We start from the raw sequence: 14771 nt of genomic DNA on the forward strand, positions 1-14771 counted from the left end.
TTCATTTCACTATTTGTTTTGTCTTATATGAAAATGCTAATGATAATTATAATAATACTAGAATTAAATAGATATCAATTCTGGTTTGACTTTTGAGTTGTATTTTAGTAATTTCCTTTTTAAATTAAACTAATTTGGTTTCTAAAGTGTATTTGTGATTATTTAATAGTTTTTTGCTATATTAGTGAATCATCTATTCGTATTGAACACTGATGGTTTGATGGTTAATATTTTATGATGCGTATATCTGTGTGGATAGTGACCATTGATCTCACCATTTTCCTATAATTTGTTTATGCGTACTTTGTCTTATGTATGTGTCACACCTTACCCCTCCGTAAGGCATAACATGATCCCGTAGTATACCTAATGAATTACCAAACTTCGTCTACTGATAACCCATTAAATACACTACAAGAGATTTTAAACCTTTTCTTATTTCTTTTTACAGTGGTGAGCACTTTTGACAGGTGTTAAATTTTTTTTTTTTAACTGAAGTGAAACCAAATAACAAATCTAAAGTATCAATAATTTCTGTAAAACTTTCAGTAGAGTGCCAGTGACATCCCTTACCCGTCTACAGTATAGCCGAGTAAGATATGTTATATAGTTTACCGGAACACTCTATTTTATCTCAATCATTTTTTTTATTCTTCCTTAATTTATTTTTATCATAGTTATGAAGTACAATATATTTCATTTAAGTCATTTATTGAAATTATAATTTATTTGAGGTTTCGCAAATTTTATAAAAAATTCGGCAGAGTGCCGGCTAAAAATGAAGAAAACAGTTCTTCGGAACCTGTGAAAAACACTTCCAATAATCATTTCCAATCATTCTCAAACTCCAATAACCATTAACATGGTCTCAATATTTTTCAACAATATTTCCATTTCTCATTCATTCATTTCACATAATATTCATATACAAGTCATAAATAAATACTCAATGTTCCATTCATAAACACAATTTTCACTATTTACATTAATATCAAAATACATTACATAAGTCTTATTATACATGAGAAAATAAAAGTTTGATTACATAATACCAAAATGAAACCTAGTGTCCTACCAATGCACTGAAGACGGTGAGGTAACACACTATGCAGAGTTGCAGATGGTCTCACTCAGTCTGTGGTCTACTGGGCTCTCAGTCGGTCTCTCCAGAACCTATGCATGGCAAAAAGTAACGCGCTAAGCAATAATGCTTAGTGGTGCCAATAATAAAATAAAAAGAAATAATCGAAAATAAATATGCAGTGCATGTTCTGATGTCTTATGCAGATAATTTTTTTTTATCATTATTGATAATCTTATTTATTTTGTATTTGTTATATTCATAATTTCATTAAATTTATCCACTTCCATTTTTTGTTGCCCAAGTAACCTATACTAGATGACTGGACTGGATAAACGGGTAAACTGGCACTGGGTATCAAGTATCTCGGGCCGTCACACCATTGGTCACATATGTATCTCCCGGTGTGCAACAGAACAGCTAATGAGCTGTAATAAATATTAGGCACAAGGCCAAGTATCAACACAATGTCCGAATGGCTAAAAGCCATAAAATCACAGAATGGCATAATGCCATGTGCAGTACTGCTAACTAAACCCTATTGGCATGCCAACCTATCCAAACCAATCTTGCTAGGTGTACTGGCTGGATTGAAATTTGTCCAGAATTTCTGGACTGACCAAATCTACATTACTTGGAACAGTGACTGCAACTCACTTTTTAAATATGTTCTGATCATAATTTGGGTTAGATTTCTTCATGAAAGTTTTAGATCTATATCTCAGCTTGTTGCTGGTAAAATTTCAGGTCAATTGGACCTTTCTACACTGAGTTATGGCTAAATGACCAAATACTGTTCATTTGATCATTTTGCCCAGGCAGAATGCAGGTCACCCGGATTAGGGCAAGCTTTTGGTCAACTTGGTTTGGTTTTCTGGACATGGTTTGTTCACCAAAGTTGTGCCATTATGTGTCTAGTTTCATGTCCAATTGGCCTTGCACCAATTGAACCTCCACAATTCAAGTTATTTCTTCCCAAACCTGATGGACTCTTGCCCAGCCCTACAGGTCACCAAGGGCAGCCACACCAACTTCATTTCCCACTACATAAACCACTTCATTTCTCATTCACACATAACCAAATGGTCACTAATTGACCATTAAAACTTATTTTCACCATTACATGATCAACATCTCAATTTTGGGTCCAAACCCTAGCTCTACCATTTCAATTTTTTAAACACATACAATCAATGGATCAATTCATACTCCTAATGATGCATATACAAGTTTAAAGAATTAATTGACACTAACCTTTGTTGGAGAGTTTCCCTAGCTTAGAAAACTTCTTGATTTTTCTTTCTTTTTGCTGCCCAAAGCTTCCTCAAGGTGCTAGCTTAATTTTTTGTGAAGAAGGCTAGGGTTTTGGAGTGAGATTTGGTTAGGTTGGGAGCTTGGGTGAGCTTTAATGGAGTTTTCCTTCCTCTCTCTCTCTCTCTCCACGTTTTTGGCTACCCCAAAGGTTGAAGAAGCAACTGATTTTTCTTTCTTTTTTTCTGCCCATTAAGTCATTTTAAATAAGTTAATGCCATGCGTCAAAGTTTGATTGGGTGGGGGGATTTTTAATGACATCATAATGATATCATAATTCCAATTCTTTAATTTTCCTTCCTTTTCTTTTCTACTAAATTTCAATTTAATTTTTAGCAATATTTATTCACATTTTATTTCATAATAATTATTTACTTAACTGGACAAGTCGGCCAAAAATCATCTCTAAAGATGAAATGACCAAAATGCCCTTCGTTTGGCTTAACAGACTAAAATTATCTATACTGATTGAAAATTTTTTTCTAAGCATTTCCTTGGCATTCTAATGCCATAGAAACCTCAATGACCCTTCTCTAGAGTCTCAAAAATTATTTTATGAATTTTTCCCCGGGTCTAGGGCTCCTAGTTGCGAGAACCGCAACTTCCCACTAGGTTACCCATCGCTTGGGCACCGGCTCATTTAACTTAGTTGTATTTTATTTTTAAATTTTTTTCTAAATTTTTCTTATTAATATTTGAGTTAATTATGGTTCCTCACTTTAGTTTAAATATTTTTCTGGACGTTCTAACTGTCCGGACCGACATTAGTCACCAGAATAGTAGAATGTACGGAGTTACTACAGGGGGGGTATTACAACTCTTCCCCTCTAATTTAAATTTCGTCCTCGAAATTTACCTGATGCAAACAATTGAGGGAACTGTTGCCTCATCGTCTCTTCACTTTCCCAAGTTGCCTCCTCGGTGTTGTGGTGCCTATAAAGCACTTCCACCAGTGGAATTTGCTTATTTCACAACTCTTTCACCTCCCGAGCTGGGATCCGTATGGGTTCTTCTTCATATGTCAAATTCGGTTGTACTTCAATTTCTCCCATGGAGATGACATGTGAAGGTTCTGAGCGGTATCTTCTTGGTATAGATACGTGGAACACATTGTGGATCTTATCCAGCTCTAGTGGTAAAACTAGCCTATAGGCCACTGGACCCATACGTTCAATGACTTCATATGGGCCAATGAACCTAGGGCTTAACTTACCTTTTCTTCCAAACCTTAGTACCTTCTTCCATGGTGACACCTTGAGGAACACTTTGTCACCAACCGCATGCTCTATTTCTTTTCTCTTCAGGTCGGCATAAGATTTTGTCTATCTGAGGCAACCTTCAGATTGGCTTTGATTATCTTTACCTTCTCCTCAGTCTGTTTCACTAGGTCTGGCCCTACCAGTTTATCTTCACCCAATTCAGTCTAGCACACTGGAGTTCTACATTTCCTCCCATATAGTGCTTCATACGGGGCCATTTGGATGCTAGCTTGGTAGCTATTGTTGTATGCAAATTCTGCTAGTGGAAGGTATCTATCCCAACTTCCCTCAAACTCAATGACACAACTCCTCAACATATCCTCAAGGACCTGACATATATTTCTTGTTATTATTATCATTTCGTTTCAATATTTGTATTAGTTCAATTGGTTTCAATTGTTTACCTGGATTACTCTTTCTGATTGCCCATCCGTTTGAGGATGGAAAGCTGTGCTGAAGTGGAGTTGTGTACCCAAGGACTCATGCAACTTCTTCCAAAATCTCGATGTAAACCTTAGGTCTCGATCAGATATGATGAAAAGTGAGATTCCATGCAGTCTAACTATCTCACTGATATACAATTTTGCTAACTTCTCTAGTGAGTAGTCAACCCTAACTGGCAGAAAGTGTGCTGACGTCGTCAATCTATCTGCTATCACCCATACTGCATCATGCTTCTTTTGGGTGAGAGGTAGACCACTTACAAAATCCATAGTGACCCGATCCCATTTCCATTTAGGTATACATATAGGCTGTAGCAATCTCGATGGAACTTGATGTTCTGCCTTGACTTGCTGACATGTCAAGCATTTAGTCACATAGTCAGCTATGTCCTTCTTCATACCAGGCCACCAATACTGAAGCTTCAGATCATGATACATTTTTATACTTCCTGGGTGCATAGCATAAACACTAGTGTGTACCTCTTTCAGAATACTGGCTTTCAATTCCCCATCATCTAGTACACATACTCTTCCTTTGTAGTACAGACACCCATCTGCCTTCACCTCATAGTCAGTTACTTTCCCTTCTGAGATTTTACTCATAATAGCCTTTAGCTTCTCATCAGCCTTCTGCCCATCTAAAATCTGCTGTAGCAGGTTTGGCCTCACTTGCAACTCAGCTAAAATAGCTCCATCTTGAGCTAAAGATAGACGGGCATTCAATGATCTCAAAGTTGTGATGGATTTTCTGCTCAAAGCATCGGCAACTACATTTGCCTTCCCAGGACGGTAGTCAATCACACAATCATAGTCCTTCAGGAACTTAATCCATCGCCTCTGTCTAAGGTTGAGCTCCTTCTAGGTTGGCAAGTATTTCAGACTTTTGTGGTCTGTGTAAATGTAGCACTTTTCACCATACAAGTAATGCCTCCATATCTTCAATGCGAAGATAATTGCTGCAAGTTCTAGATCATGGGTAGGGTAATTCTGTTCATGTGGCCTTAGTTGCCTAGAAGCATAGGCGACCACCTTCCCCTCTTGCATCAATACACACCCTAACCCATTATGAGAGGCATCACTGTAGACCACAAAGTCCTTTCCCGACACTGGCTGTGTTAACACTAGTGCCTCAGTCAACATAGCCTTCAACTTCTCAAAACTAGTCTGACACTTGTCATTCCAGTCAAATCTGACATTCTTGTGTAACAACTTGGTCATTGGAGCAGCTATTAAAGAAAATCTCTTCACAAATCTTCTATAATACCCAGCTAGCCCCAAGAAACTTCTGACCTCAGTTGTATTTCTGGGAGGCTTCCATTCCATCACTACTTCTATTTTCTTGGGATCCACCCTAATCCCATCAGCTGACACAATGTGTCCAAGGAATGCAGTCTCATTTAACCAGAAGTCACACTTGGACAACTTAGCATATAGTTTCTCTTCTCTCAGGGTTTGCAGAACAATCCTCAAATGCTCATCATGTTCTTCCCTAGTCTTGGAATACACCAAAATATCATCAATAAAGACCACTACGAACCGATCTGGGTATGGATGGAAGATAAGGTTCATAAGGTCCATGAATGCCGCTGGTGCATTTGTTAGGTCAAAGGGCATCACCAGAAACTCATAATGCTCATATCGGGTCTTGAATGCAGTCTTTGGCACATCTGCATCCTTCACCCTCAACTGATGATACCCTGATCTGATATCAATTTTTGAAAATACTCCTGCTCCCTTCAATTGATCAAACAAATCATCAATTCTAGGCAATGGATACTTATTCTTCATTGTCACTTTATTCAACTGCCGGTAATCAATGCATAACCTCAAAGTCCCATCCTTCTTCTTCACAAACAGCACTGGAGCTCCCCATGGTGACACACTGGGGCGTATAAACCCCTTATCCAGTAACTCTTGTAATCGGATTTTCGCCTTCACCCTGTGGGCGCCATCCTATAAGAAGCAATAGAGATTGGTGCTGTACTCGGCAGTATCTCAATAGCAAATTCAACTTCTCTTTCTGGTGGCAAACCAGGCAATTCTTTAGGGAACACATCTGGGAAATCTTTTATTGTGGGTATATCACATAAATCTGGCTTAGCCTGCCTAGTATTCACCACATGTGCTAGGTAGGCTTCACAGCCTTTTCTCATCAGTTTTCTTGCAACTGTGGCTGAGATGACATTGGACAAGGAATCTGTCCTTTCCCCCACAACTGTGATCTCATTACCCTCAGGAGTTTTCAAAGAAATCCTCTTCGCCACAATCAACCATTGCTCGATGACGTGACAACCAATCCATTCCCAAAATCACGCCAAACTCATGGAAAGGCAACTCAATCAGTCCGCCAAGAATTCATACCCAATCCTTAACGCAACCCTTGTATACTTTGTTCACCACTACACTGTGGCCCAATAGATTAGTGACTAGAATGTCTTGTCACTTTTCAGATCGGAATTGGAATGGAGAATTCTTGTGCCATTCCACAAAAGGCGCCTCTAGTGATTAGTTCCCCATCTTATATCATCATTTTTGAGCTCAAGACCATCTCCGTGCCGATGTGGGATTTGGATCATCCTTTCACAGACCTTTTTCCTTTCGGACTCGCAGCCGCGTGTCCTCTTGGGCGATGGGCAAAACTTCCGAGGACGCCGAGTCCCGAAAGGGGGAAAAAGGTCCCGTGAAAGGATGATCCTTAGGCAAATCCCACATCGGCAAAGCACTGAGATGGTCTTGGGGTCAAAAGTAATGATATATAAAATGGGGGAACTAATTACTAGAGGCGCCTTTTGGTGGAATGGCCTCGAGAGTTGGAAGAACTCCAGGTTAAACGTGCTCGCTTGAGAGAAATCCTAGGATGGGTGACCTCCGGGAAGTTCTCCATTCCACCTATGGACAAAACCGTGAGGCTTATGGCCAAAGCGACAATTCCTCTAGTGGCTGGTTCCCGATCGTTACAATTGGTATCGAGCCGCCGCGTGTCCTCTTGGGCGATGGTGGGCAAACTCGAGGACGCCGAGTCCCGAAAGGGGGAAAAGGTCCCGTGAAAGGATGATCCTTAGGCAAATCCCACATCGGCAAAGCACGAGATGGTCTTGGGCTCAAAAGTAATGATATATAAGATGGGGGAACTAATCACTAGAGGCGCCTTTGTGGAATGGCCCGAGAGTTGGAAGAACTCCGTGGTTAAACGTGCTCGCTTGAGAGAAATCCTAGGATGGGTGACCTCCGGGAAGTTCTCCATTCCACCTATGGGACAAAACCGTGAGGCTTATGGCCAAAGCGACAATTCCTCTAGTGGCTGGTTCCCGATCGTTAATTGGTATCGAGCCGCCGCGTGCCTCTTGAGCGATGGTGGGGCAAACCTCAGCGAGGACGCTGAGTCCCGAAAAGGGGGGAAAAAGGTCCTGTGAAAGGATGATCCCTTAGGCAAATCCCACATCGGCAAAGCACGGAGATGGTCTTGGGCTCAAAAGTAATGATATATAAAATGGGGGAACTAATCACTAGAGGCGCCTTTTGGTGGAACGGCCTGGAGAGTTGGAAGAACTCGTGGTTAAACGTGCTCGCTTGAGAGCAATCTCGGGATGGGTGACCTCGGGAAGTGCTCCATTCCACCTATGGGACAAAACCGTGAGGCTCATGGCCAAAGCGACAATTCCTCTAGTGGCTGGTTCCCGATCGTTACAATTGGTATCGAGCGCCGCGTGTCCTCTTGGGCGATGTGGGGCAAACCTCAGCGAGGACGCTGAGTCCCGAAAGGGGGGGGAAAAAGGTCCTGTGAAAGGATGATCCCTTAGGCAAATCCCACATCGGCAAAGCACGGAGATGGTCTTGGGGTCAAAAGTAATGATATATAAAATGGGGGAACTAATTACTAGAGGCGCCTTTTGGTGGAATGGCCTGGAGAGTTGGAAGAACTCCAGGGTTAAACGTGCTCGTTTGAGAGAAATCCTAGGATGGGTGACCTCCTGGGAAGTTCTCCATTCCACCTATGGGACAAAACCGTGAGGCTTATGGCCAAAGCGGACAATTCCTCTAGTGGCTGGTTCCCGATCGTTACAATTGGTATCAGAGCCGCTCGCGTGTCCTCTTGGGCGATGGTGGGGCAAACCTCAGCGAGGACGCTGAGTCCCGAAAGGGGGGGAAAAAGGTCCTGTGAAAGGATGATCCCTTAGGCAAATCCCACATCGGCAAAGCACGGAGATGGTCTTGGGCTCAAAAGTAATGATATATAAGATGGGGGAACTAATCACTAGAGGCGCCTTTTGGTGGAATGGCCTGGAGAGTTGGAAGAACTCCAGGGTTAAACGTGCTCGTTTGAGAGCAATCCTGGGATGGGTGACCTCCTGGGAAGTGCTCCATTCCACCTATGGGACAAAACCGTGAGGCTCATGGCCAAAGCGGACAATTCCTCTAGTGGCTGGTTCCCGATCGTTACACTCCCCTACTAATATCCCCCTTTCTACAGGTAGGTTGATGCAGATGTATGAATGAGTGGATCTTGGATCCACCAATGCATGCAAAAATGTATTGTAGAGGGAGAACGTAACCCTGATGACGTCTGGGGCATCTTGCTCCTCCTGAGCTCTCATGGCATAGGCTCGCAGTGGTCCGCCTCGAGCCTCTCTCACGGCTTAGATGCAGCCTCTCGTGATGGTCTCACCGCCTCAGATTTGCCGATTTCCTACCCCTTTGTGGTGCAGAGCAGTGCATCTGCTTGTGTTGGAGCAACAGAGTGCTTTATGCGTGGACAATTTCTCACCGATGCTCTGTCGACCCACACCTTAAGTAGGCACCAGCCACTCTCCAACACTCCCTTATGCCACTTCGTGCAATGTGGACATGCGTAAGATGCCGGGTGGTCCCCTAAACTCGCCCTCGGAGAGCTGCCACAGATGGTGTGGACTGACCTCTCCTAGGGGTGAATCGTGGCTGGGCCCCGAGACCGACTCGACCTTGAGGTTGACCTGAACTCTGTGCAGGTGGACCTTTGAACCTTTTTCCTGGTGCAGAAGATGAGATAGACTGACCCGGGCCCCTCTTTTGCTGTCTCTCTCTTTTGGCCTGCTTACTTATTCTAACCTTTTCAACTTTTATTGCAGCTTCCACTAATTTAGTGAAGTCTGTGATTCCCAAGGCAGTAATCATGATCTTTATGTTGTCATTTAATCCCTCTTCAAATCTTTTACACCTCTCGGCTTCATTAGGGACTATCTCCCTTCCATAACGACTCAGTCTGATAAATTCCTTTTCATACTCTGCCACAGTCAGCTGTCTCTACCTCAAATTAATGAACTCTCTTCTTCTTTCTTCCAGGTATACACTACCCACATATTTCTTCTTAAATTCTAAAAGGAAGAAGTAGCAAGTTATTACTTCTGGCTGTACTTCACTGGACACCGTATCCCACCATTCATATGCATCATCCTGCAACAGAGATATAGCAGCTTCTAGGTTTTGCTCTGGAGTGCAATGGAGTTATTTTAAAACCCTTCCTGTTCTGTTCAACCAATTTTCGGCTGCAACAGAATCATCTTCTCTCTTGCCAAAGAAATCCACTGCTCTAAATTTTCTCAGTCTTTCCAGGTGTGATTTCTATTGTGGAGGTGGTGGTGGTGGTGGTGGTGGCATTACCCCAGCCATTTGTCAGAAGAATTCGGCTATTTGCTGGAACATGGCCTGTGAAAGCCGAGGTGCTCGCTTGAGTGGCGGCAGGTTCTCCCTACCCCATTCTCGCCATCTGCAGGTGGAGCATGACCCTCCACTTCCTCCTCAACTGCCCTCTGAGATGTGGGGTCCATATCCTAATCAAAATAACAAAGACAAACAGATCTGCATTAGTATCACCTCGACTCTTACAAATGCAATGCATGGTATGGACTCAATCTAGGCCTAGAAACACCTAAACCGTGCTCTGATACCACTAAATGTGACGCCCCTTACCCGTCTACAGTATAACCGAGTAAGATATGTCACACAGTGCACCGGAACACTCTATTTTATCTTAATCATTTTTTTTATTCTTCCTTAATTTATTTTTATCATAGTTATGAAGTACAATATATTTCATTCAAGTCATTTATTGAAATTATAATTTATTTGAGGTTCTGCAAATTTTATAAAAAATTCGACAGAGTGCCGGCAAAAAATGGAGAAAACAGTTCTTCGGAACCTGTGAAAAACACTTTCAATAATCATTTCCAATCATTCTCAAACTCCAATAACCATCAACATGGTCTCAATATTTTTCAACAATATTTCCATTTCTCATTCATTCATTTCATATGATATTCATATACAAGTCATAAATAAATACTCAATGTTCTATTCATAAACACAATTTTCACTATTTACATTAATATCAAAACACATTACATAAGTCTTATTATACATGAGAAAATAAAAGTTTGATTACATAATACCAAAATGAAACCTAGGGTCCTACCAATGCACTGAAGACGGTGAGGTGACACGGATACTATGCAGAACTGCAGATGGTCTCACCCAGTCTGTGGTCTACTGGGCTCTCGGTCGGTCTCTCCAGAACCTATGCGTGGCAAAAAGCAACGTGCTAAGCAATAATACTTAGTGGTGCCAATAATAAAATAAAAAGAAATAATAGAAAATAAATATGCAGTACATGTTCTGATGTCTTAAGTAGACAATTTTTTTTTTTTATCATTATTGGTAATCTTATTTATTTTATATTTGTTATATTTATAATTTCATTAAATTTATCCACTTTCATTTTTAGTTGCCCAAGTAACCTATACTGGATGACTAGACTGCATAAACGGGTAAACTGGCACTGGGTATCAAGTACCTCGGGCCGTCACACCATCGGTCACATATGTATCTCCCGGTGTGCAACAGAATAGCTAATGAGCTGTGATAAATATTAGGCATAAGATCAAGTATCAACACAATGTCACAATGGCTAAAAGCCATAAAATCACATAATGGCATAATGCCATGTGCAGTACTGCTAATTGAACCCTATTGGCATGCCAACCTATCCAAACCAATCTTGCTAGGTGTACTAGGGCATGTTACACTTTTAAAATTTGCAATTCTTGAAATTTAAGTTTAGGTATTACTATTCATTTCATTAGTCAACTAAAATATTGACTTTAGCATAGACAATAGGTACATTGGTTCTAATACTCCCAACATACCACATTTTGCATTCTAAAATTGTTGGTATTGGTTGCCAATACCATTTCTAAGCTTAATGTTAATTGTTTAAAATTTTCAGATTTCAAGCTTTGTGTTTACTGTTCAATTAGTCATTTTTGCAGTGAGAATTTGGCAAAATGATCAACATGAAAGTTGTTCCTTATTTTGTCTAGTTATATTTCCTTTTTTGAATCACTCCATTTAGAGTTTTGTAGCTCAAGTTATGGCCCAAAAACCACAACTGGCCGGATTGAAAATTTTTCAGAATTTCTGGACTGACCAAATCTATAGTACTTGAAACAGTGACTGCAACTCACTTTTTGAATATGTTCTGATCATAATTTGGGTTAGGTTTCTTCATGAAAGTTTTAGATCTATATCTCAGCTTATTGCTGGTAAAATTTCAGGTCAATTGGACCTTTCTACACTGAGTTATGGTGAAATGACCAAATACTATTCATTTGGTCATTTTGCCCAGGCAGAATACAGGTCACCCGGATTAGGGCAAGCTTTTGGTCAACTTGGTTTGGTTTTTTGGACATGGTTTCTTCACCAAAGTTGTGCCATTATGTGTCTAGTTTCATGTCCAATTGGTCTTGCACTAATTGAACCTCTACAATTCAAGTTATTTCTACCCAAACCTGATGGACTCTTACCCAGCCCTGCAGGTCACCAAGGGCAGCCACACCAACTTCATTTCCCACTACATAAACCACTTCATTTCTCATTCACACATAACCAAATGGTCACTAATTGACCATTAAAACTTACTTTCACCATTACATGATCAACATCTCAATTTTGGGTCCAAACCCTAGCTCTACCATTTCAATTTTTCAAACACATACAATCAATGGATCAATTCATACTCCTAATGATGCATATACAAGTTTAAAGAATTAATTGACACTAACCTTTGTTGGAGAGTTTCCATAGCTTAGAAAACTTCTTGATTTTTCTTTCATTTTGCTGCCCAAAGCTTCCTCAAGGTGCTAGGTTAATTTTTTTTGTGAAGAAGGCTAGGGTTTTGGAGTGAGATTTGGTGAGGTTGGGAGCTTGGGTGAGCTTTAATGGAGTTTTCCTTCCTCTCTCTCTCTCTCTCTCCATGTTTTTGGCTGTCCCAAAGGTTGAAGAAGCAACTGATTTTTCTTTCTTTTTTTCTGCCCATAAAGTCATTTTAAATAAGTTAATGCCATGTGTCAAAGTTTGATTGGGTGGGAGGATTTTTAATGACATCATAATGATGTCATAATTCCAATTCTTTAATTTTCCTTCCTTTTATTGTCTACTAAATTTCAATTTAATTTTTAGCAATATTTATTCACATTTTATGTCATAGTAAATATTTACTTAACTGGACAAGTTGGCCAAAAATCATCTCTAAAGACGAAATGACCAAAATGCCCTCCGTTTAGCTTAACAGACTAAAATTGTCTGTACCAATTGAAAATTTTTTTCTAAGCATTTTCTTAGCATTCTAATGCCATAAAAACCTCAATGACCCTTCTCTGGAGTCTCAAAAATTATTTTATAAATTTTTCCCCAGGTCTAGGGCTCCTAGTTGCCAGAACCACAACTTCCCACTAGGTTACCCATCGCTTGGGCACCGGCTCATTTAACTTGGTTGTATTTTATTTCTAAATTTTTTTTCTAAATTTTTCTTATTAATATTTGAGTTAATTATGGTTCCTCACTTTAGTTTAAATATTTTTCCGGACGTTCTAACTGTCCGGACCGACATTGGTCACCGGAACAGTAGAATGTACGCAGTTGCTACAGGGAGGGTGTTACAGTGCCGTTTGTATTTGGAGCAAAATAGTTTTTCAAAAACATGTAAAATGCACTTCTAATAAATTTGTTCAATCCCAAACTCCAATATGACTCAACACAAATCAATTTTCTCAACATTTGTCAAACTTAGTTCAATCTCATTTTCAGTAGTTCCAAAAATAGAATGCAAAATAACTGAGTAGTTCAAAAGCTGAGATAAGAGAAGTATAATACAATATTTTTACAAGCAAAAATAATTTACAACTTTAGTTTACAACTGTTTAAGACCAAGTACAATATATACATACAGTTCACATACATTACAACAAAAATTAAAAAAAGGTGGTATACTCAATATACTCGGCAAAATCCCAAAAGTGTAGCACAAGCAGCCTACTCTGCTGCTTTATCTGTCTGTCTACCTACGACAACAATGAAAAAGCTATCGCTGAGCCAATGTCTCAGTGGTGCACAACATTAAGAAAATACAATTTAAAACCATAAACAATAAATCACATAAACTATGGATACTTAAAATCATAGTTAAATTCAAAAGACAGAGTATATCATAAAGAATTAAATTCCATTTCAAAATGTCTCAATAAATACCAATAAATCACACACACAGCTTAATCATGATTCCAAAGTCCAATTCATCCCAAAAGCCAATAGCTAATGAGGAATAACATAGCTAGCTAGCAATTATATGAGTACTCATCCAATTCGTCCTCAACTGGCACACTCCTCAACACTTCAGCCAGAGAGGAAATTTAAAGCCAATTCATCCCACAAGACAAGCAAGCGAGGAATTCAATCAGTATACATGATAGCTATGGTTTCAAACTATTTGTAATATTTTTCAAGCAATAAGTATCCATCAAATTTCATTCAAATTAATTTTTCACAATTTAAGCAATAACATAAAAATTATCATAATTTATTTCAATTGAAAATTCAGAAGAAATAACTATTGTGCACAAACCTCTGATGAGTAGCCTTTTGGCCTTGACTCAGTGGTTCTTTCCCTTTCTCTGAGTCTTTGCTAACTGAAACACACAATTTAAAGTGTTTCAGTACTCATTTAAATTGTTTCTAATAATAAGGTTTAATAATTAAATTTTATTAACACTATTACTTTCATTAGTCAACCTATAATGTTGACCTTTAATATACACTAGGTGAATTAATTTTAATATTACCAATATGTCACATTTTATAGTCCTTTAGTGTTGGTATATGTTACCAATTTTATTTTCAAGTGTATTGCATTTTATTACAATTTATCAGATTTTGGTATGCTGTTTTGACCTAGCCGGATGACCTATTTCCCTCAGTTTTTGGGTTTTGGTCAGAATTACAAACTTTTAGGTCTATGTCTTATTGAACTTTTGCCACAAATTTTAGGTCATTTGGAGTTTACTAGACCAAGTTATGGTCATTTTACCAATGCTAGACAGATTGCACTAAAATGGTAAACTTAGGTCATTTTTAGGTCACTTCTAATTCTGGCAGGTTTTATACCCAAATTTGTGCAAGCATTTTGACTTGCTTATGGTCATTTCTGGATTTTGTGATCCCTACAAAAGATGTAGCCCTATGTCTAAACTTTCCAATGGTATAAATTTCAGGTCATTTGGGCCTGTTTTGAGTGAGTTATGGCCAAAAGATTGACAGTTGTTCAACTAGTCAATTTCTAGGTTACCAAGTTTGCAATTCCGGATTAGGTCA

Source organism: Hevea brasiliensis, chromosome 5, assembly GCF_030052815.1.
Source record: "Hevea brasiliensis isolate MT/VB/25A 57/8 chromosome 5, ASM3005281v1, whole genome shotgun sequence".
In the NCBI taxonomy this organism is placed as follows: Eukaryota; Viridiplantae; Streptophyta; class Magnoliopsida; order Malpighiales; family Euphorbiaceae; genus Hevea; species Hevea brasiliensis.